At 35.8% G+C, this 21,837-nt stretch overlaps 2 long non-coding RNA genes across 3 annotated transcripts in view; one reads left to right on the forward strand and one right to left on the reverse strand.

Moving 5' to 3' along the window:
* Positions 1-21,837, forward strand: part of LOC119867207 — a 182,952-nt gene that overhangs the window by 122,558 nt on the left and 38,557 nt on the right. The gene's annotated exons all lie outside the window — the stretch shown is intronic.
* On the reverse strand, positions 16,406-19,088 carry LOC102153624. Its single transcript, XR_005369498.1, has 2 exons — positions 18,895-19,088; positions 16,406-16,586 (listed from the first exon to the last, which is right to left on the reverse strand). It is a non-coding gene; the product is annotated as an uncharacterized LOC102153624 (long non-coding RNA).

The raw sequence follows: 21,837 nt of genomic DNA on the forward strand, positions 1-21,837 counted from the left end.
AAGAATGGAGCAAAAGCCAAAAAGTCACTTCAAATAAACTAGGACACAATCTAAGATGGTGCACTCTACTAACAAAAGAGGCATAAAGAAGGGGATATCATACTAGTGGGACTAATAATTAGAATCATCTTTCCACAAAAAAAAAAAATTGAAAACAGTAGTTAAAGGTACAAAGAATACATTTCCTTTGATCTACCAATTTTCATGTCAAAGAGTTTTTTCTAGTTCCATCTAAACAGAAGTATACACAAATATGTGTGACCGATAATATTCAACAGATTGTTTATAACAGTAAAAAAATGTGGAAACAGTCAAAATTTCCAATAATGGAACAATGAGTAATTCTATCTTAGGATAGAATAATAGGTAGCTACTTTAAATAATATTATAAATAAGGGTTTCTAAGTCTCAGAATTACTGACATTTTGGACTGCATAATTCTTTGTTGTGAGAGCTGTCCTGTGCACTGTGGTACATTCAACGGCATCCCTAGCTTCTACCCAGTGAATGCCAGAAGCAAAAATTGTTTTCAGCTGTTACCAAATGTCCTCGGGGGGTAAAAACTGCCTGGTTGGGAATCACTGTTATAGAGCAATATTTATGGTCATGGGAAAATGTCCATAATGAGCTAAAGATGAAAGAAGGAGGCTACAAAGCACTGTGACAAATATTTCTCTTTACATACACAACACACACACACACACACACACACACACACATGCATGCACGCAGAGAAAGACAAGAAGAAAAAGAGAGACCTTTTTTTTTTTTTTTTTTTTTTAAAGAAAACTGCAGGGACAGTCACCAAAGTATTAATAAAAATTATTTCTGGCTAGAGAGATTGTAGTCTGTCTCTCTTTCCATTCTTCAGTGTTATCTAAATTTTTGGAGTTGAAGTTTTACTCCTTTTTATAATAAGGAACAAAATGAGTAGCCTTTATAAGCATCATTATAAAGTCCTTTATTATCAACATGACAGTGTATCTGCTTCTGAAACAAAGGATTGTCACTGACTAAGGAATGCAATGTAATTAGACATTTTCCAGAAGATCCTCAGCTGCAGGGATTAAGGAAGGTCTAGAGACAACAAGAATGGGTCTTCCTTGGTGGGCATGTCCTCCTCACCAAACCAAGCCCTCAGTCTACTTCCTCAATGTTGTTTGAAATTTTAAGATTCCAGGTGGAATTAGCCCCTGGTCAATTTGCAATAAGTAAACAGAAAACTAACATTCCTGTGATGCTGTGCTTAACAAATTTACTCTCCATGAGTGTTTGTGTGTGAAGAATATGAAAAGGAAAGAAGCCATAGTTACCTATGAAACATCTGGGTGTGAAGATCACAGGCACCAGTCCATTTCCTCACATTTCCCAGGCTTCAATTTTCTCATCTGTATGCACAAACACACACACAAACAGTTCCAGAGAAATCTTTAGTTAGTAATAAAGCCACTTATTACCAGAGGTGGAAGAGGTGGGTCTGAATAATAAAGGTCCAGACTCTGACTTGAAGAGGGGCCATGGCACCCACAGTTATGCTGACAGGATTGTGCTATCCTTCATCTTATCTCTGGCACTTCAGTGTGAAGTTCTTAGATTACTGTTGAGGTGACAATGTGCTACTAATAAAGAGAAGCAAAAGTATGCACAAAGATGCAGTCACGGACAAGACCAAACCACATATTTTCCCATTCTACCCTGCCTGGACCAAAAACCGACATACAGCTGGTCCTGCTGTAAATAAGTCTTTCTCAGAAAGGTTCTCCAGAAAGCAACCACTGCATGCAGAAAATCTATCTAAATGTAAAGCTTCAAAGTAATTTCCACAAAACAAATATTTACTCTAAAATACCTAAGTTTCTATTGAAATAAGTTATACTAGACTGTGATGATTCTTCTCTGAGAAACTTTTAAAACCAGTATGTAGACAAAAGGGAACTCTTGTATACTATCAGTGAGAATACACATCAGTTCAGCCACTATGGAAAACTGTATGGAGATTCCTTAAAAAACTAAAAATAGGACTACCATACAATCCAGCAATTCTACTTCTGAGTAAATATGCAAAGTATTAAAATCAGACTCTTGAAGAGAAATTTGCATTCCCATGTTCACTAAAGCATTAATCACAATGGCCAAAACATGGAAGCAACTTAAATGTCCAACATAAAAACGCAAAAAAAAAAAAAAAAGATGGTACATATATACAATATATATGTTTATCCAGCATTAAGAAGAAAGAAGTTCCACCATTTGTGACAACACAGATGAACTTGAGGACATTAGGCTAAGTGAAATAAGCCAGGCAGAAGGACAATTGCTACATGACACCACTTATATGAGACATCTAAAATAGTCAAACTCACAGAAGCAGTGAGTAGAATGGTAGTTGCCAGGGCCTGAAGAAAAGGACAAATGAGCAGTATTAATAAAAGTATAAAGTTTCAGTTATACAAGATGATACAAGATGCTATATAGACCTACTGTACAGCATAATCCCTATAGTTATCAATGCTGTATTGTATGCTTAAAATTTTGATGAGTGTAGATCTTATGTTAAGTGTTACTATTACGAAATAATATAAACAAATAACTAAAGTGGGAGAAAAAGAAACAACCCAGGATTCTTAGACAATATGACCGAACATTTTTCAATGTTGTCAGTTTTTTCCTTTTTAAGGACAAACTTTCTCTGGATCTCTAATTGCAAAAAACTATTTTTACTTATTTATATAAAGGTAAAAATATGTTTTACCCATGAGGACAATATATGTGTTTTATATCCTATGTAATTTTTAGAAAACATGCTAGAAGACTATCTTAACTACTAGATTTCTCTTGAAAGACAAATCTTGATAAACTTTAAAGATTGCTCTATAATATTCTTAGGGCAGATTTGAGAATTACGGACTCCTTGAGGCTAGTTCCAAATAAAGCACCTAGGAAGCTTGCCAGGGGTTCTTATAGATAATGCTAAGTGGTATAGGAAGGGGAGAATTGTGTCCCTAGGTCCACTGACCCAGCGTGAAGTGTTTTTATCTATGAGGGATATATGTTTGGGTCCATTTTGCAGAAGAGAGAAAGTTCAAAGTAGGATGAAGAAAGACCAAAGCTGAGGAGACTTAGTAGGAAGAATAGATTTTTCTTATAATACTGTTAGAAGTGAGGCCAAATGTTTCTCAGGGGAGCCAATTCATTAGTCTGTCCATTCTTGATGAATTCAGTATGAAGATGAACACAGAATGTTCTCCACATTTGCCAAGAGAGACAAAATATTTCCCCTGCTAAGTTTGAAGGGCAGAATTAAACTCATTAAGCATTTCTAAGATCTCACTCTATCTCATTTTGACTTTGCTTCCTTCCCTGGATAGAATGACCTTCTTGAAAGCTTCTATGTACATTGGACAAAGAGTCTGAAGGGAAGCCTAGTTTTATTCTATGGAAAATGAAGTAACCTGTTAAGAGAGAGGTTGGGAGTGGTGACTAGAACCAAGTATACCAGGAAGGCTGTAACTTTGTAGGGCTATCTGCTCCTTCTTAATTTGTTCAGAGCCTCACAACTCCTTGGGACCAGCAAGGTAAAACTGTATAGGGTGCTGGTGGCTTAGATCATGGCACACAGGATTTAAAGAAAAAAAAAAAAAAACTACATACACAGAAACATATGCACCCACTAAGCAAAAGTGTAACTAACCAAGAAAACCATGTAAATATCGAAACTTTGCAAACCACAACGTGGCAGATCACATGTTGAAAGCCAATCATAGTCAAAGACTCAAAAGTCCTAAACAGGTTTTTACTTTCTTCTCTAGCATATTCTACTAGCATTCTCAGGAATGTTGCCATATGGCCAACAACATACAGCTTGCCAAATCATTCTTGAAGCAAAATAACAAAGAATTCATTAACAATAAAGTGACAAATATTGAATATGAAGATTACCCAGGACTGTAAATTCTCACAAAATTCACATATTTCACTTATGCCTACTTTCCCCATGGCCTCACAAAAAAAAAAAAAGAGAGAGAGAGAGGGAGAAATTAATGTCCTATAAACCAGATGTCCCAGAAACCAGGTCATCTATGCCACCAAGTATTGACCTCTGCTGAGTTTCTATCTACTACTGAAGCCTGCCTTCATGTTAGTCCATATATATTCCCCATCCTCTGCCCCGGTAGAATGCTCATCTTAAAAATCCCTTCACTTATTTTTAGCTGCTCTCATCTTTCTTCTGCTATGACATGATATTGATCTCTATGCTTTTTTTTTCAGTATAAAAAAATAACTTTAATTCTGCTATTTACAAGATTTAATGTTTATACTTGGCAAGACTCTCCAATCTTGGCACTTCTTAGTTCTCACTCTCAAAATCACCCTCCCTACTAAGTGATGGTAGCCGTGGCCAGCTCTGTGCATCAGTGCTGCTTCTGTGGGAATCTGCCTAAATATGGCCCACCGCCAATGTGTTTGTTTCAATAGAAAGAACTCAATTAGAAAGTTTGAAACATTGGACTTTCTAGTTAACTTTCTGAGTAACTCTACTTGAATCCTTTAAATGTATTTTAAAAAATACTACATTCTGGCTACGGTTTGGAGATAATTAATTTGCCTAGTTTCCTTTATAAGTGATAAAAATGTAGCAAGAATCTAAACAGATAGATGTTGATCTTTAGGAGTTGATTAGTCTTTAACTAAATTGGTCTGCTTCTCTGTACATGAAGATAATCAGTTTTGTGAGAACTAAATGAGATGTATCTAATGCTCCTAGCACAGGGTATGATTTCTAGCAGGCACTCAAGAATATTAACTTACATTATCTTAGTTCTTCTTCTGTATCAATTCTAATCTCTTTTCTATCTTCTCTTTTTAAGGTTTAGTCAGCTCCATTTACAGACTGTGATTCTTATCTAGAGGAGGCGTGGGCTGTCTTCTATCTTATCCTCCATGTGGTTTAGTTTTTATTATGGAATCTTTTTAATGTCAGATGTTGCTAGGCGATTTTTTCTGGTTTGATTAATTTAGTTCTAGCACAAACAAAAATATGTCCAAATGGTTTGGTCTTCACTGATGTTGCTTTTCTTCCAAAATAAATAGGTTCTACTTTTGTGTCAAAAGACTTCTGATGTGGTTCCAGACTTTTACAGAGATGTGGCTGATCACAAACTTAGTGGTTTAAGAACTTGATCACTTATTGTTAGTGTAAATACATTGAGAATGAATAACAGTAAGTGATGAAGCACTGTAAAAAAAAATAGGAAAGAAAGAAAGACCTCTAAATTAATTAGAAGGGGAAATATATGGGTTGCAAAAAGCAGACAAAAGTGTGGCTTCTTTTTAGAATTCTTTCTCTATCTATATAGTCCATGGAAAATATGACCCTCCATCTTTAGGGAGAAACTCAGGCTATCATGTAGGCAAAGATGGAAAGAGATTATTGAAATTAACCATTCTGATAAATAATCTCCTGAGGTTTGACAAATCCACATGATTCTGGACTAAAAATGAGCAAAGCAAAGTATGAACTGCTTTATATTACATACAAAACTGCTGGATTAAGAATACTGGCTTTAGAAGATCTTTTAATATTTAATTTTGAAATGTTTTCTGATTTCCTGATTCCAGTTACCTGAGTTTATTTACATAGGCTGTGGGAAATTGCCAGGATAATAATTTTTGGTAGGAAGGGAACACTATTCAAAGTAATAGAATTTAGAACAATTTTCTTTTATCCAAGGTTAGTTTTTTAGGTAGCTTTCTATAAGTTTCCACCCTATTTTACATTCACATGAAAACGTCAATGGACTTTATGGATTTTCCAATGATGCCAAAGATACAGAAATACCCACCATGGTGGGAAGAAGGGACACAGCAGTGTTATTAATAGGAATATATAAGAGGGGAATTCAGTGAAAATGGCTGGCATCCAAGTATACAGCTAATCTTTTCTTCAGTTTAAGTTGTGGATTCTAATCAGTAGCTCAGAAGGAATGAGGTTGGTGAATCTCACAGAAGAGTTTTTGAGAAACTTTTATTACACAAAAAGCTTTTGAATAAGGAAGTAGGCCTTTAAAGGGACGGCCTCTCTCAGATATTTTACTCATTTCCAGTAAGTCCTTCTCAAAAATGAACGCTGCTTCTAACTGAACAATCACAGTATTTCAACACACCCAAAGCAAACTGGGTAGGGAGAGCTGAATTGTGATGAAAGCCTGTACTATTATGACCTTTCTCATGACCATAATTGATGGATGTGCCCCTGAAACACTTTGCAAGGCTGTTGATATATTTAGAAATGTGCCTGTGACTCATTATGCCCATAATTTGGCAGTAAATAGGGGCAGATTACCCCAGTGGCTATGGAGACAGCTCATTGCCCAATGATGTGGTTCTTTCATATGTAATCACCTTTTGTAGAATGTACAGTTGTCCCCTTTTTGAAACTGTATAGGCTGGGCTCAGAGTTTCATAAGCTAAACTCTGTTTTTTTTTATCAATATAAATATCAAAATAATCAAGATAAGAATATTTCAACATCTATTCTGGTTATGAATGCAAATGAAAATACTAAGAAAAATCTTTTACCTAAAAGCTTATACTGACCTTTGGCTTCTCCAGGATATAGAAATGTGAAAAGAGTGTCACTTCTAGTCTATCAACTAGAAGAAGCTGGATAAACTATAAATCTTGACTTTTCTTGAGCCTAGAGAAGTAAGTTCACATGGTATCTAGCTAGCCTAAAGCCTAAAAAGAGATGGGCATCTTTAAAGAGAGAGGGAATAGAAGCATGGGCTTACTAGTGAGAACAGAAGAAAGCCAGGCCTGCCATACAAGTGGGTGAGAAACATCCAGTTAAATTTTGTAATGAATTCCTAAAATCCAAGAGTAGGCCAAATGAAAATATGGAACTCCTGTAAACTACAGATGCAAGGAGAATTTAATTCCATTTCAGTTATTCTTCTCCATGACTCTATGATTCTCCATGAATAAAACAAAGAACACATTTCTTGCCAAGGGTAGCAAGAACAAAATAAAAAGCAACAGCAGTGTACCATTTTGGGAGTGTCAAGAACGAAGAGGAACCCTCTCTGAAGTGCCAGTACACAGAGAAGGTCAATTGCTAAGGGTGGAACATTAACATTAAGAACAACAAACCCGCAAATGGGACCCCACCCTAAACACAAGGTAATGCAAGAGGAAGTTGTAGGCAGGGATACAGTGAATGAATGCATAGCAGCAACCAAACTTAAACCCAGCTCACTTCTGAGTAGGTTGACCTACCACCCCACAATAATAACCTAGGAGAACATAGATAAACCCATTTCCAAGCATAAATACTAATTATTTCACTCTCTACTATTCTATACATGATATACACGATTCAATGTAAACTTATAAGACATAGAAAAAGCAAGGACAAAACAACCCACTGATATGAGGAAAAGCAATCAACAGAACCAGAGATGACCCATATGTTGGGCCATAATATAGTGAATTAATTTAAAATCACTATAATAAACATATTAAAGACTCTATCAGGAAAGGTGGTCAACATGCATTAACAGATATTGAATTTCAGTGGGTATATGAAAACTATAAGAAGGATCAAATGGAAATGCTAGAAAGAGATTCACAGAAAGACAAATAAAAGCCCTCAATGGTTACTTATATAGACATCTTGCAGCTAAAGAAAAAACACGGCAAATGTTAAGATAATTCAATAAAAATTAAACTGAGAAGACTAAGAGAGTGAATAAAACCAATGAGAGTATCCCAGAGCTACAAGATGATATAAAATGGTCTAACATACACCAGTTGAAATCCCAAGAGAAGACACAAGAGACTGGGACAGAATAAATATTTGAAGAAATGATTGTCAAGAATTTTCTAAAAATAATGAAGGATATCTAATGTGCAGATCCCAGAGGCTCTGAGGTTTCCAAGCAGAATAAATACAATTTTTAAAAATAGACATATGTACAAGGTGTTAAAAAACAAAAAGAAAAAGAAAATCATGTAATAAGAAAGAAAAGACCACATTACATATAGAAGAACAAAGGTAAAACTGCCAACTGATCTCTCATCTGAAAGTATGAGAACAAGAAGACATGTTGAAAAGAAAATTGCAACTGAAAATTCTATATACAATGAAAGTATCCTTCAAAAATGAAGCCAAACTAAACAGTTTTTCAGATGAAGATGAGCAAATTAATTACCAGTACACAAAGCATTATCAAATGTAAAAAGTTTTTTAGGCAGAAAGACTATTAAGACAGAAATTTAGATTTATACCAAGAACTAAAGATCTCTGAAAATGGTTAAAATGAAAATAAACACAAAATATTTTTCTCCTTTTTAATATCACCAAAAGAAAATTGACTGTCTAAAGAAAAATAGTACAAATTTATCATGTGTATATAAAATATATAACAGTAAAAAGCTATAGCAACAAAAACTCAAAGGCCAGGAGGATGGAAGTCAAAGTGTAATGCTGTTGATAAGGTTCTCAAACCTACACATTAAGAGGTATAACATTATATGAATATAGACTGTAATTAATTAGAGATGTATATTGCCAAAGCTATAGCACGAGATAAAAAACATTTTTAAATGTAGTAAAAATGCAATTCAATAATGGTGGATATATATATAAAATGGAGATTTTAAAAACATTCAGGGTCATGACATCGAGTCCAGCTCAGGCTCCATACCTGCATGGAGCCTGCTTAAGATTCTCTCTCTCTTTCTCCCTCTGCCCTTCTGTGCAATACCACCCACCCCCCACTGCCCTGCTTGTATGCAGGCACACTTTCTCTCTGTTTTGGAAAAAAAAAAAAAAAATACTCCATCCAAAAACATGCAGGAAAAGAAGAAAAATGAAACAATGAAAAAATGAAATATAAAATAGCAAGCAAGATGACAGATTTTAATTCAACTACATGAATGATTATATTAAAGGAAAACGATCAAAACAAACTAAATAAACATCAGATTCTTAGATTAGAAGAGAAAAAAAAAGCAAGATGTAAATATATATTGATTACAATAAAAACCACTTTAAATTTAAAGATTCAAATAAGTTAAAGCAAAAGTATAGGGGATCCTGGGTGGTTCAGTGGTTTAGCGCCTGCCTTAGGCCCGGGCATGATCCTGGAGTCCTGGGATCGAGTCCCACATCAGGCTCCTGGCATGGAACCTGCTCCTGCCTCTGCCTATGTCTCTGCCTCTCTCTCTCTCTCTGTCTCTCTCTCTCTGTCTCTCATGAATAAAAAAATAGTCTTTAATAAAAACATTTTAAAAAGCAAAAGTATGGGGGATGCTGGGTAGCTCAGCAGTTGAGCATTTGCCTTTGGCTCAGGGCATGATCCCGGAGTCCCAGGACCGAGTCCCACATCGGGCTTTCTATGTGGAGCCTGCTTCTCCTTCTGACTCTCTCTCTGTCCCTTATGAATAAATAAATAAAATTTTGAAAAAAAAAAAAAAAGCAAAAGTATGGGAAAGTTATGCCATACAAACACTAAGCAAAAGAAAGATGTAGTGACTCTATTAATGTCAGACAAAATGAATTTCAGAACAAGAGTATTTTTAGGGTCAAAGAGTAACATTACAATCCTAAAAGTTTATGTGCCTAACAACAAAGATTCAAAATGCAAGTGCAAAAATGTATAGACCTGAGAGTAGAAATGGACAGATCCACAATTAGAGCAGGAAATTTAAATATTCCTCTGTCTCTGTAATTGATAAAATGAGTAGCAAGAAAATCAGTGAGAATATGGAACCTGAACAAAACTAGCAACCAACCTGAGTAATTAGAATTTACAAAACAAAGCATCTAACAGCAGCATAATACCTATTCTTCTCAATTTCACAAGGAACATTCAACAAAATAGACCATATTTGGGCTCAGGAAACAATTATCAACCAATTAATAATAATTAAAATCACATGAAGTCTGTCCTATACTAAAGTAATCTAGAAAATAGTAACAAAATTGAAAATTCCCATACATTTGGAAATTAAATAGATATTATAAATAACTCATGGGTCAAAGAGAATGGCATAAGAGAATTTAAAGCATTAAATATTTGTATAAGAAAAGAAAAACGGGCTCAAATCAGTTATCTGGCTACTACCTTAAGAAACTAGAAAGAGTGTAAATTAAACCCAAAGCAAGTAGAAGAAAATTATAAAACTGAGAAGAGAAAAATCAGTTAAATTTTGAAAGGAAAATAATGGAAAGTATCAATGAAACCAAAAGCTGGATTTTTTTAAAAGATGAATCAAATTAATAAATTGTAAGCAAACTGACCGAAAAAAGGGAGAGAGGAAGTGATAGAAAGACAAGGAGGAGATATAAATATCAGTAATTCAACAACTCAAAAGGAAGGGACAAACTCCTTGAAAGACTAACTGCCAACATTTACTCGAACAGACAATTTGATTATTTTTTTAAAGATTTTATTTATATATTCATGAGAGACACAGAGAGAGGCAGAGACACAGGCAGAGGGAGAAGCAGGCTCCATTCAGGGAGCCTGACGTGGGACTCGATCCCAGAACACCAGGATCACGCCCTGGACCGAAGGGAGGCACTCAACCACTGAGCCACCCAGGTGTCTCCAGACAATTTAATTATTATACATCTTACAGAAATTAAATTTGTAGTTAGAAGTTTTCAACAAGAAAAACTCTAGGACCAGATGAACTGATTGGGAAGTTCTGCCAAATACATAGGGAGGAAATAATATGAATTATACCCCAAATCTCCCGAACACTAGAGAAGAAGAACATTCTAACTTGTTATGAGGTTTTGATACCAAAACCAGATGAAGAAATTGAAATGAATAGAAAACAACAAACCAGTATCTTTCATCAACATAAATGGAAAAGCCCTCATCAAAACTTTAGCAAATAAAATCCAGCCCTATATACAAACTATGATAATGTATCATGACCAAGTGAGGTGATTCTAGGACTACAGAGCTGGTCCAACATTAGAAAATCAGTCAGTGTGATTCATTATATGAACAGACTTAAGAAAACCATACGACTATCTCAACAGATGCAGAAAAATAATTTGGTAAAATCATCCATTAATCATGAAAATTCTCAGACATCTAGAAATAAAAGACAATTTTCTCAGTTTGACAAAGTACACCTACGAAGAGTACAGCTAAATGATACTTAATGTAGAAAGACTGAATGTTTTCCCTCTAAGATCATGAAAAGGTCAAAGATAACTACTCTTACCAATTCTATTTAACACCATACTGGAAGTTGTATTTAGTGAGATAAGGAAAAATAAATAAATAAAAGGTATAAGAACTGAAACAAAAATAAATAAAGCTACTATTTACAGATAACAAAGAAAATCCTAAAAGAGTCCACAAAAACTATAGCACAGACCCAGGCCAATATATAAATTCAATTTCATTTTGATGTATTTATAATAAACAACTGGAAATTAAATTACTGTAGTAAAATTTTTCTAAAGTATATTTAGAATAGCACCAAAAAGCATTAAATTATGATATATAAATCTAATAAAAGCCGATCAACATCCAAATGCTAAAAATTACAAGATCTGATGAAGGAAATGAAATGAGATCTAAATAAATGGAGATATATACCATATTCAGGTAATGGAAAACCAAATACTGTTGGAGTGCTCACACTGCCTGAGTTTAGAACTTTCTTTAAAGCAGTAGTAATCAAAAAAGTATGGTATTAATTATACCAAAGGAATAAAATAAAGCCCATAATTTTACCTACACAAATATGGCCAACTAATTTTTTACTAAAGGTACAAAAGGAATTCGAATGAGAAAGATCTGTCTTGGGATCCCTGGGTGGCGCAGAGGTTTAGCACCTGCCTTTGGCCCAGGGCGCGATCCTGGAGACTCGGGATCGAATCCCACATCGGGCTCCCGGTGCATGGAGCCTGCTTCTCCCTCTGCCTATGTCTCTGCCTCTCTCTCTCTCTCTGTGTGACTATCATAAATAAATAAAAATTTAAAAAATTAAAAAAAAAAGAAAGATCTGTCTTTTCCACAGATGATGCCGGAAAAAGTGGATATCAATATACAAAAAAATAGTAATCCGTGACCCTTATCTTAACACTATACACAAAAATTAACTAAAAATGGATTACAGAATTCAGTGTAAAACTGCAAACAATAAAATACCTAGAGGAAAACAGGAAAGGATCTGTGACTTGGGGTAGGCAGTGATCAGCCACATATAAAACCAGTCATACTATTAAAAAAAGGAATTGATAGCGCAGCTCCGGTGGCTCAGTGGTTTAGCGCCGCCTTCAGCCCAGGGCGTGATCCTGTAGATCCAGGCTCGGGTCCCATGTCGGGCTCCCTGCATGGAGCCTGCTTCTCCCTCTGCCTGTGTCTCTGCCTCTCTCTCCCTGTGTCTCTCATGAATAAATAAATAAATAAATAAATAAATAAATAAATAAATAAATAAATAAATAAATAAATAAAATATTTTTTAAAAAGAAATTGATAAATTGAAATTTATCTATAATATAAATTTTTGCTCCTCAAAATACAGTGTTAAGAAAATGAAAATAAAACTCAATAAAATATTTTTGAAAGACATGTTAGGTAAAGAACTTGTATCTAGAATATGTAAAGAACTCTCAAAAGTCCATAATAATAAAAAAAAGCAGTTTTTAAAAGTAAGTTAAATATCTGAACAAAGAAGATACGAAAATAAATGGCAAATAAGCACATGAAAATATGCTCAACATCACTGCTCATTAGGAAAGTGCATATTAAAACAATGTGATAATACTACACACCCTTGTGATAGATTAAAACATAAAAATAATTTTTTTTTAAAAACCCACAAAACTGACAATACCGACACTGACAAGAATGAGAAGAAAATGAAGTTTCTCATGCATTGCTGGTAGAGTGCAAAATGATACAGTCACTTTGCAAAATGGTTTTGCAGTTTCTTTTGAGTTAAATATATATTTACCACATGATCCAACAATCTTTTTGATTTTTTACCCAAGGGATATAAAAACTCATACTCCCACAAAAATGTATATATAAATATTTATAGTGGCTTTATTCATAATCACCAAAAACAGAGAAAATACCCCAAATGTTGTTCCCCTGGTAAATTCACAAATAAACTGTGTTAAACCCATATAATGGAATAACACTCAAAAAGAAAAAGGAACTACTCATATGTATAACAAGAATGACTTTAAGCACAAAGGAATTTGGAACCCATTAGAACTGTTCTAGATCTTCATTTGGTAGTACACACATTTGTCAAAGCTCATAAAATACTGTACTAAAAAGGGAGAATGTCAGTTGTTACTGTATGTATAATTCCATAAAACTGACCAAACATATGCACGCACATACACAGAGGAATAACTAAAAGGCCTCTGAGACTATTTCAAGCCCAGCCAATCAATGTTAATAAAACATGTTCCAGAAGATAGACCCTACACTAACAGAACAAATCTAATATAGGATGTATCCAAAGTGATAAGCACTGAACCAGTCTGATGATGATGAAGATAAAGCTAAGTTTTATTGCCTTTAGAGGCCCCCCTAAAAATCTATATTCATAAGAACATTCTTATTCTTCTATTTTTTCTATTAGAATATTCTAATAGAATTTTCTAATAGAATTTTCTAATAGAATATCTATTTTCTAATATAAACTTTCTATTAAATCTATTTTCTAATTTTCTAATAGAATATCTTCTATTTTTATTCTTTTAGAATAAAATACCCAGGTCATATAAATACAGAGAACAAAGTGATGGTTGGCAGAGGAGAGGGGTGTGGGGAGATGGGCAAAATGGGTGAAGGGGAGTAGGAGATACAGGCTACCAGTTAAGTCATTAGAATAAAGGCCACAGCATAGGGAATATAGGCAATGGTACTGTAATAGCCTTATATGATGACAGATGGTAGCTACACTTATGAGCGGACATAAGGTGTAGAGATGTGGAATCACTATGCTGTACACTAGAAACTAATGTTAACATTGTACGCCAACTATACTCAAATTCTAAAAATCACAAATGAAATGAAATCCCCAGGTCATCCATCATTATTCGGATTGTCATTTCCATACGGCTTTGTTTTTCCCCTAATTTGCCCCACTTTTGTAGCTCACACTTAACTTCCTTGATCTTCTCTGTTCTCGGGCACTCCCTATCTGTCATCAGCAAAATTCCCATGTATCCTCAACATCCTAAGTGAATGTTCTCTGCACCTTCTTGCTGCATCTGAAATCTGGAAGCCCTTGAGGGCACTGTTCTCACCCTGCTGCTGTTTTATCTTCCAAACCTTTGTGCCACCAGACCAGGAAGTGCAATAGTTGTGGTCACTGCTTTTAGTGTTGCTTCCGGATCATTGTTCTTTCCATCTCTAGAAAAAGCTTTCAGCAATCTAAGTCATGCCTGCGATTATAGCACTCAGTTATTTCTTCTTGTTGCAATCAACTAAAGAGATCCTCCAGACTGTTCTTCATTTGTTAAAGAGTTTAGCTTGTGCCTCACTATCTCTCTCCACTGTTGGTCTTTTCACAGTTCTTGTGACCTTCATATCCCTGCAGAAATCTTTGTTACCACAGCTTTGCAGTTCCTTGACCCACCTCACCGCCAATGATCTTGTTCTCTCTGCCACTCCCTTCCCCGGTCCTACTTCCCATGACCCTTCCCCCTCTCACCATCAGCTGATGACCTTGTTTCCTATTTCACTAAAATTAGAAACAATGAGAAAAGAACTTCCTTATTCTCCATCCACTGGTCTACCCACCTAATTCCATCTTTGCCTATGTTACTCTCCCTTCCCTGGTGTTTTTCCAGATAATCTACTATTCTAAGCCACCCTTCCAGTTAAAACTAGCTCAGCTAGTTTTTAGCACAGTGCATGGGAACTAGTTTTTAACATGTGCTGAGGGACATCATTCTTGCAACTGACTACTATCATTGTTGGAATTAATCAACATTTCATGAACCATCTGAACATAATCAATTTTCAATTTCCTCTGCATAGATTACACACTTTATGCATTCCTTCTTTTCATTTGGACTATCTCCTTCCCCATGGTCTGCACTCCCCATGGCCTGCCAATTGAAGTAATTTTAGTGTTTCGGTGATCAGGATTAATTGCACCTGTAGATATTTAACTTTCTGGCTGCAGGGTGTACGTTGGCATCCATCCCTATGGGCCGTAACAAAGCAGTAGAATATAAACAGATTCTGCGCTGGGATCATTATTTAACCCTATTTACGAAGCAGGCACTTAACAACTCTCTGACCTCAGAGACTCTGTGCCCTACCCATCTCCATGGATTCCAGAAACGTCCACACTCACTCTGCTTTAGCCAACAGTGCCCTGGCTTGACACACTGCTGTTATTCATCCTTGGCTGGACTCCTGCCAGATCAGTGATAACTCTGTGACAGCTAAGTAGAGTGTGTCCACTTTTCAAAACAAATTAATGAGCATTATGTCACATGAAGAAAGATTAAAATTGGAAAAACAAAAAGCATTTAACAAGTGATCTCTTCCCCTTCCAAGAACCTGCCTATCTAACGCCTTCTGTTTCTCTCAGTTTTATAGAAATTTGTGCAGCCTTGGCAGAAAGAAAAGGCCATCCCAAGAATATTTTGCAGCATACTTCCCAACTATGATTCAGGTCCCACAGACCCGAGATCTGAGACTCCCAACTTGGCATAGGGCAATGTTCTGTACCAACCACCTGTCCTCTCGCCTAGAGTATAAGCCTACTCTTCCAGATACACAAAGATGAGTTCTGTCCTGAGACAGATGGTTCTGGCAAATAGAATCGGGATGGCCCATTTATTATCAGACCACACACACTGGCATGGGAATCTGGACCCCAATGCTGGGCTATCACGGGCTCTTTTAGCAGCCTGCCTTCAGAGTCCTCTCCCAGGTGAGTCATCCCATCTCAGTTCTAAGCTACAGTTGTCACAATCAGTATTGCACTTTTCCTCATAAACAGTATTTTCTAGACTTATCTCCACTTCTTTATTTCCTTTTTACTGCTGTCATTTCCCTTACTTTCCTCATGTATAAAGTGAGAACTCCAGAAAAACTTACTCAGCTTGCCAACTATTTTAAATATGAGATTTTTATTCTTATAAGTCAGGACTCTGAGATTCAAGTAATATAAGTATCAAAATGTCACAAAAGCACAGACCAGTGCTCAAAAATGCACTTGGAACTCTTGCCTTGAAGTCCTCCTATTTTCATTAGACTATGCTGTTGTCAGTACGGGTGATAAAGGAAGGATTCGGTGTATTATAGTGTATGAGGTCATGGGCACTAAGATTTATAGAATTGCACTTGGCACATAGTAGATGCTCATGCTAAAAAAAATTGAATTACTCTATACATTATTCTTTGATTTCCAGATTTAATCGTCTTCATTAAACATATTGCCACAATCCCTAAGTTCTTGCTTCCCATCCTTGGCAAGTATGGTCTGCTGTCACATGGTAACTGCTCACATGGTCTAACCGCTCTTGACCAGGGTCTGGTTTTTGTAGGTTTCAGCACACAAAGGTCAGCCAAACCCTGTAGGAAAAATGAGATGGTGATCAAGGGATAAGCACCTCTAAGGACATTGGAGACAGCTGAGTGTGGCTTTGACATTTACAAGAGGTGGAAATATCTCTATTTAGAAAATTTCGATAAAGATACCAAAAGCTATCTATAAAGATAGCTAAAATCTTAAATTCTCACAAAGAAATGAGATTACTACAATATCCTCATAACTTAAAGGATTCAGAGAGAAAAAAATCTGCCTTTAATTTTTTTAAACTCTGTCTTTAAATTTAGTTTATTATTAATTGAAAAGTACCAGATGTTTTGTTTTCCTATAGAAAACCACACAATACATTGTCTTGATTAGGTAACTTGTTTGAAGCCTTCCATTAGCGACATGAGTCAGCTGTTAGTCAGCTCTTCAGATCTCAAGGAGGTTAAGAAAAGTATTTCTAGCATTGCTGATTCATAGTTAGCAAAATAAATAACACGACTGCAGATCATGTGTATTATATTCATCCTGGCTCTTCGGGTTTGGTTCCAACAGTTCAAGTGTGGCCATCTCTGAGGTGTAAGGGTTTAGGTTCAATTCCATGCAGCAAGGATGGACCAGGAGCTCTCTAGAAGGCAGGCTCCATGCTTTTCTCTCCTTTCCTTGCAACAGCCAGAGCCATTAGAACATACCCCACAGCCCAATTCAAATCCACTGGGTCCAAAGCCCTATGGAAGGATGCTGATTTCAGAGAGGAACCACAAATGCACAAGGCTTCTTACTCTAAATCCAGTGATATCTGTGAGAGATGAAGAGATCACTTATTGCCTGTACATTTCAACTTAGTTTCAAATGTGGCACTTAAACAAAAACTGATGTTTATCTGGTTCAAATTCAGAGCCAAGTTATAGTGTCACGAGGGAGTCTTAATTTCTCAGAATATCTTTGGCCCTAGTGTGTGATTTATCAATTAGTGTATCACATTTGATGAATGCGTTTGCTCTAAGTAGGGAACAGGCCATTAAGCATTACACATCCTGAACCTTCCGGAGAGGAAAATAACTTTGATTTCTCTGCTCTTTCATAATCAAGATGAATCACAACTGATAAATAAATTTTCTGTATTGCTTAATACATCCCAGATATCAGTATTAAGAACTTGGCAAGGCAGGTAAAAAGATTTCCATGAGCAAGAAGCAAATGAGAAAGACTTCCTCTCTGGAATGAAATCTTGGTAATTCCTGTGGGAAGCTTTCTTTTGTCCAAACATCCTTCCTCTTCCTTTGCCTTGGCCTATTCTCCATGTTTTTAAATACACCAAATATGGCTTTCTACTAAAAGCTGGTAAATGGAGTTAGGGGAAAAGCCATAGCATACCCCCTCTATTGTAGCCATGTAAATAAAAAGCAAGATATATTGCATAGCCACAGAGGGACACCAAATCTTCCTTCCTCCTAACACGACTTACACAGTCATTAAAAGTGATTAAAGTCTTGGAGACCTAAACACAGTCATATCTATTTTGGTACCACTGGCTTGGTCTATCCCTGCAGCTAGAAGGGAATCACCCTCTTTGTGTAAATGTTTGCTTTGTTGGAGATTGTTAAGCAGAAATTAATAGTATACATGCTTCAGGAGTATTAAATCATCCATGATAAACAATTCCTAGGCAATGTTTAGACAAGCCAAAAGTCACCCTAAGAATTGTGCACATGGATAGAACAACCCATTTGCCATCTACATAGGAGGACCACCTATAACACAAAAAGCAAAGTAGACATCTGTCAATTAACCCATTAATCTAATTAATGTGTTCTATCAGTGTAAGTGGATAACAAATTAATGACTAGGCAAGCACTAAATCTCTACTTTGTTTTATTTGGTGTACATACAGTTAATAAATCATGAATATGTGACAATCTTTGCCAGCAGTTCTAGAACATACTTGGAACTTCTCTGGAAATCTGCTTTGATCTTTTGTTTGAAAGCATGTGCCAATATTCTGGACCCCTGTGATATCAATTATCACCACCTCCAGGCTACTAAAGAGCTGAAACTAATCAGGTAGAAATGACACCAAGAAAAGTTTCAATATAACACAGTCATGTGTTTAGGGAACCTTTGTCTAGGTGGTCAGGAGCTCAATAAGGCAGAAAATATTTTTTGAAAATGTATACCAACACACACACAGATAAATACATATATACACATTATAGACAGAGAAAAAGAAACAAAAAAAGACATAGTTTTCCTTAGTCCAAATCAGGATTAAAGCATTAGAGTATTCTCAGTAAAAACTGGATATTATATTTCTTTATGGGAATCAACAAAATGAAGCAAACTTACCTGAGGGTCCTTCGAGGTTATGTCACTTTCCCCATTGTTCTGACCCAGAAACTTGGAGGATACACAATTACAAAAACAAACAAACAAACCAATTCCATGGGGCAAAAATCTTATTTTGAATAATACCTTATTTCTGACGTTGAGCTAAAAGAAAAATGTGGCTCTGGGCTGGGGTGGGGGGATGTGGGGAAAGAAAGGGGGGAGGAATTTATTCCATTTCTGTTGTCTGATTCACAAGTGTTGTTAAATATTTACCAGAAATCTGACAGCAGTTTCTTAACATTTGTTAATCATAGATAACATCATCCCATTAACAACTCAATAAACTTCTTTTAGGTTGTGCAAGGTAGGTCTCACTACCTTAACACTGCTAACCCATCCTTGTAGAATAAATATTTGTTTTCTATTTCTCTATGCCAAGTTTTATGGGATCCTGTAATCTAAATCTCCCTTTGTAAATAAGGTATGCCCTCGAGAGGATGAGAATGCAGAATCTAAAGCCTTGTCTGCATTCTCTCCACAGGTCCTTGAATAAAGGGTTTCATGTCTCCAGAAAAATAGACGTAGGGCACTTCTGACAAGTGCCCCAGCAGAAATGTCTTTGAGAAATATTTCAATGACAGTTTAAGACTTCTTTGCACACATTTTCTCACGTCTTCCAGCCTGTGTTGTTATATCTATCAGGGCACCCAATGGCTAAAGATATTATTTTCCATTTTTCTGATTATCATTATTTCTTTGTAACAATCTTTATAGAAGTCCACTCTAATTTCTTTCCCAGAGTCTGCATCTTATAGATCCTTATTTTCATGATTAATCTTTCCCTGAGTTAGCTGGGAAAGAACTTTGTTGATTGGTCATCCTGTGATGATTATTTTCTGCTGCCTATACAAACACATCACTGAATGGGACTTGGGGTACAACTTCCATATACAGAGTAGAAAGCTGCAAGCATGGAGTGACTTCTCCAACCAACCACACACACAAATAACCTTTCCCCACTTATTGGCATTAAATTTCTATATAGAGGATAAGTCATTTCACAAAAAACTCTCATAGCAAAGTATATGTAATAAGCATTGTGACTATTATTATTACTATTATTAGAAATCTACTTCTATACAATACTCTAGGAAAAGAAAAAAATTCTCACTTACATATAAATGAATGGTATCAGGTTCTTCCTGTAAATATATTTTGATAGAGGGAAGGGGAAAGAAGAGAAGATGAATTATATTTATTAAGGAAATACCATGCCACAGACTTTGTACTAGGTGCTTTACATAAATTGTCTCATTTTAATTCCTGCAGCCATGGTAAGCTATAGATAACATCACCTTTATTTTAGAGATGAATGAACTCAGTCTCAGAGGAATTAAGAAGTTTGTCCAAAGTCCCATGCCTGATAAATAGTGAGTTTGGTATTCAAATAAGTCATTTTAGAAAAACAACATTGCTCTAGGCAGGGGAGGAGAGTGTGATGTCAATTTTAAAAACACATACTCACACATAAAATCTTAACCACTGAGGACCAGAGGTGATGAATCAAAGACCATGAAAAGCAATCTACCTAAAATTTGAGTAAAGACAGCCTGGAAATGACCATAATATTTGGACAATTTATCCTAAGTCAGACTATACCTAACAGAATTAATCTCTGCCCTTTTCCTCCATTTTATCTAAAATTAAGAATGTGTCTGTGAGTGTGTGTGAGAAAGAGAGAGAAAGAGACAGAGACAGAGAGAGACAGAAAGATGGAGGAGAGAAAGAGAAAGAACATTAGACTCTTAGTTCCTTTAAAAAGAATGAGTTGAACTCTTTTTCAAGTCTTCACACTTAATGTTAAATATTCCAGGAAACAAAGATTCAGAATTAGAAAAGCCTTAAGTGCAATAATTGTCATTTCCAGCATTTAAATCAAGACTAATCACATAGATCTCAGTGTTAGTCCATGTTCCTTCCACCTAGTTTTCCTCTCTTCTTGCCAATAGCCACTTTTTAATCTATTTCACAAAGGAGGGCACTATGGACATGAAAATTAACTTTAAAATACTTCCTGAAGCATTACCAGAAATGATATTTTCAATGTCTAAATGACTTGCATTGTTCTAAGTTTCCAAGCCATGCCCACGACCACAAAGATAAATGGGGCATTTGGACAGCCGTGTGAAGGACCATGTTGCAACATGAAATAAGTATACTGTTCAGCCTGAGTCATTTGAAAATAGAAGAAGAATGGCTAGAAAAGATAATGCTTCATGACAACAATACTTCAAATAAGACACAGGAACTTGCCTATATTCACATTCAAGTCAGGAAATATCCCATGACTGAATGTTTGAGAACCAGCTGACTATGGATCACCCTAACTCAACAACTCAATTAATACTATCTTCAGCTCTACAGCATAATTTGTGGTTCTCATCTTTAGCTGCAAAACATTATCACCTGAAGAGGGTTTTTTTGTTTGTTTTTAAACAATAATGATGGCTGGGCTCCGAAACCATATATTTGGATTAATTGAAATATGGTGGGGGCCAGGCTCTAATATGTTTTTAAAGCTTCCTAGGTGACACATTGTGAGCCAAGGTTAAGCACTACTATACTAATTATACAAAATTAATTTAGAAAGTTTACCCACTGCCTTAGGATTGCCAGAAGTCCCATCATGAATCCATTACCTGTGAGGAGTTGGACAAGTGACTGACCTGAGACTCAGTTTCAACATCTCTAAAATGGATATGAGAAGAGCTTTGAGGCCTGTGCTTTATCATGGAGTTCAGATCATCATATTTTCAAAATAAATGCTTATGAGCCTAGATATTTTATTTTTCTTCACTCATATGCCTCTAGAATGAACAGAGAATATAACTGGTATGTGAACATACCTTTTAAATGTAACAACATTATTTCTTTTGCCTATGTAACTTAAACTATGCCTTT

The sequence above is a fragment of the Canis lupus genome, chromosome 14, assembly GCF_011100685.1.
Source record: "Canis lupus familiaris isolate Mischka breed German Shepherd chromosome 14, alternate assembly UU_Cfam_GSD_1.0, whole genome shotgun sequence".
Lineage (NCBI taxonomy): Eukaryota > Metazoa > Chordata > Mammalia > Carnivora > Canidae > Canis > Canis lupus.